Below are 3,918 nucleotides of genomic sequence, written 5' to 3' on the forward strand. Positions count from 1 at the left end.
GCTTTTAAGATTATTGCTTCGTCATTGGTGTTTGCCAATTTAATTATAATGTGCCTTGGCGTTGGTCTTTTGGGGTTCATTTTGTTTGAGACTCTGTGAGCTTCTTGGGTTTGTGTGAGGTTTTTCTTCCCTATATCAGAGAAGTTTTCCGTCATTATTTTTTCAAACAGGTTTTCTATTCCTTGCTCAGTTTCCTTTCCATCTGGCACCCCTATTATGCGGATGTTATTTCATTTTGTGTTGTCCCAAAGTTCTCTTAGGCTCTCCTCCTGCTTTTTAATTTTTTTTTCTAGAAGTTGCTCTGCTTGGGTATTTTTTCCTACCTTGTCTTCTAGCTCACTGATGTGGTCCTCTCCTTCTTCTAGTCTACTGGTGATGCTTTCTATTGAGTTCTTTGTTGTAGCATTGTCATTTTTCATTTCTTCTTGGTTCTTCTTCATTTCCTCTTGGTTCTTACACATATTGTTGAATTTTTCTTCCATTCTTTTCATCCACCTTATGACCATTTCTCTGAATTATTTCTCTGACAGGTTGCTTGCCTCCATTGCCTTCATTTCGTTTACTTCCCTTTCTGGTGATGCCTGTTTTTCTTTCATATGCGGGCTGTTTCTTTGTCTCCCCATAATCTCTCTTCTCCAGGTGTTTGTTTATGTAGTTCTCTCTCTGCTACGTTGATTTATTTTTTTTTATTTTATTTTTTTAAATCTTTATTGTTCAGATTATTACATTTGTTCCTCTTTTTTCCCCCCATAACTCCCCTCCTTCCAGCTCCCTCCCCACCCTCCACCCTCACTCCCCACCCACTGAGTTCATCCATAGGTGCATGATTTTTGTCCAGTCTCTTCCCGAATCTCCCATTCCCCTTTCCCCCCCAAGAATAGTCAGTCCATTCCCTTTCTATGTCGCTGATTCATTATAGTCACCGGTTCATTCTGTACATCAGGTTATTTATTCACTTGATTCTTAGATTCATTTGTTGATAGATGCATGTTTGTTGTTCATAATTTGTATCTTTACCTTTTTCTTCTTCTTCCTCTTCTTAAAGGATACCTTTCAGCATTTCATATAATACTGGTTTGGCGGTGATGAACTCCTTTAGTTTTTCCTTATCTGTGAAGCTCTTTATCTGACCTTCAATTCTGAATGATAGCTTTGCTGGATAAAGTAATCTTGTTTGTAGGTTCTTGGTATTCAGCACTTTGAATATTTCTTGCCATTCCCTTCTGGCCTGCAAAGTTTCTGTTGAGAAATCAGCTGACAGTCGTATGGGTATTCCCTTGTAGGTAATTGAGCCTCTTTCTCTTGCTGCTTTTAAGATTTTCTCTTTGTCTTTTGCTCTTGGCATTTTAATGATGATGTGTCTTGGTGTGGTCCTCTTTGGATTCCTTTTGTTTGGGGTTCTCTGCGCTTCTTGGACCTGTAAGTCCATTTCTTTCTCCAGGTGGGGGAAGTTTTCTGCCATTATTTCTTGAAATAGGTTTTCAATATCTTGCTGTCTCTCATCTTCTGGGACTCCAATGACTCTGATATTAGTCCGCTTAAAGCTGTCCCAGAGGCTCCTTACACTATCTTCACACTTTCGGATTCTTTTTTCATTATGCTTTTCCAATTGGGTGTTTTTTGTCGAATCTTTGGTTTGATTCTTGTGCTCCTCTGGTCTGCTATTGGGTATAATATTCTTTTTTTTTTTTTTTAAATTAAATCTTTATTGTTCAGATTATTACATTTGTTCCTCTTTTTTCCCCCCATAACTCCCCTCCTTCCAGCTCCCATCCCACCCTCCACCCTCACTCCCCACCCACTGTGTTCATCCATAGGTGCATGAATTTGTCCAGTCACTTCCCGCATCTCCCACACCCCTTTTTCCCCCAAGAATAGTCAGTCTATTCCCTTTCTATGTCCCTGATTCTATTATAATCACCAGTTCATTCTGTACATCAGGTTATTTATTCACTTGATTCTTAGATTCATTTGTTGATAGATGCATGTTTGTTGTTCATAATTTGTATCTTTACCTTTTTCTTCTTCTTCCTCTTCTTAAAGGATACCTTTCAGCATTTCATATAATACTGGTTTGGCGGTGATGAACTCCTTTAGCTTTTCCTTATCTGTGAAGCTCTTTATCTGACCTTCAATTCTGAATGATAGCTTTGCTGGATAAAGTAATCTTGGTTGTAGGTTCTTGGTATTCAGCACTTTGAATATTTCTTGCCATTCCCTTCTGGCCTGCAAAGTTTCTGTTGAGAAATCAGCTGACAGTCGTATGGGTATTCCCTTGTAGGTAACTGAGCCTCTTTCTCTTGCTGCTTTTAAGATTTTCTCTTTGTCTTTTGCTCTTGGCATTTTAATGATGATGTGTCTTGGTGTGGTCCTCTTTGGATTCCTTTTGTTTGGGGTTCTCTGCGCTTCTTGGACCTGTAAGTCCATTTCTTTCTCCAGGTGGGGGAAGTTTTCTGCCATTATTTCTTGAAATAGGTTTTCAATATCTTGCTGTCTCTCATCTTCTGGCACTCCAATGACTCTGATATTAGACCGCTTAAAGCTGTCCCAGAGGCTCCTTACACTATCTTCACACTTTCGGATTCTTTTTTCATTTTGCTTTTCCAATTGGGTGTTTTTTGTCGAATCTTTGGTTTGATTATTGTACTCCTCTGGTCTGCTATTGGGTATAATATTCTTTATTTCAGTCCGTGTATGCTTACTTTCTAATTTCTTTATCGTAGCATCGAGGGTCTCATTAGTTTTCGTGAGGCTCTGCACAAATTTATGGCAAGCCCTCAAAATTGCGATTCTTAGCTCCATATCCTCCATTTCTGTCATGTTTTTTTGTCTCCGCATCTTTTATGCTTTCTTGGTGCACCCCCTTGTGGTCTCTGTGCGCAGTCTTGTTCTAGCCAAGCCTTAATTGTTGTAGTTAACACTAGAGGGGTTTGACCACCAGGCCGGCTGGCTGTGGAAATCAGCTATGCGGAAAACGTCTGTCTTCTGGGGAGGCGCTAATCCAGCCTTTGCCTGAGGCAATCGGCAAATGGCTGTGCGCAGGTTTTGGGCGGGGCGGGATCAACAGGGCGGGCGGAGGGAGCAGTTATGGCCACGCTCAGTCCCGTTCCCAGAGGCTCTGCTTCTCAGAACCCCGGCAGCCGCTGCAAACCTCGGAGAGAAAGCTGCCCTCAGGTTCCAACTGATGCCGGATAATCCCGCTTCTCCCGTTTGAGTCTGGGTCCCTAGAGACTCGCCCGGATCTGGAGCCCAGAGTCTGAGACTCACTCCCGGCAGAAAACGACAACCGCGCCCTCAGCCACCAGCCCGCTTTGCGCGCGCACCTCGGTACCTTTGTATTTTCCACACTGCGCCGCCTCTGAGCCTCGATTTGCTCTTCTCTTTCCTTCTAGTTGTAGAGTCTCTCTTCAGCCAGCCTTCCTGTGGTTCTGGGTGATGTCCGTTCAGTCTTTTAGTTGTATTTTTGAAATGGTTGTTTGCGGCAGCGGTCTCTGGTGTTTACCTACGCCACCATCTTGGTCTCTCTCGGGTATAATATTCTTTATTTCAGTCCGTGTATGCTTACTTTCTAATTTCTTTATCGTAGCATCGAGGGTCTCATTAGTTTTCGTGAGGCTCTGCACAAATTTATGGCAAGCCCTCAAAATTGCGATTCTTAGCTCCATATCCTCCATTTCTGTCATGTTTTTTGTCTCCGCATCTTTTATGCTTTCTTGGTGCACCCCCTTGTGGTCTCTGTGCGCAGTCTTGTTCTAGCCAAGCCTTAATTGTTGTAGTTAACACTAGAGGGATTTGACCACCAGGCCGACTGGCGGTGGAAATCAGCTGTGGGAAAACTTCAGTCCTCAGGGGAGGCGCTAGTCCAGCCCTTGCTTGAGGCGATCGGCAAATGGCTCTGCGCAGGGTTTGGGCGGGGCG

This window comes from Myotis yumanensis, unplaced genomic scaffold, assembly GCF_028538775.1.
Source record: "Myotis yumanensis isolate MYYU_CA2020_CCGP unplaced genomic scaffold, mMyoYum1.0.hap1 SCAF_2, whole genome shotgun sequence".
In the NCBI taxonomy this organism is placed as follows: domain Eukaryota; kingdom Metazoa; phylum Chordata; class Mammalia; order Chiroptera; family Vespertilionidae; genus Myotis; species Myotis yumanensis.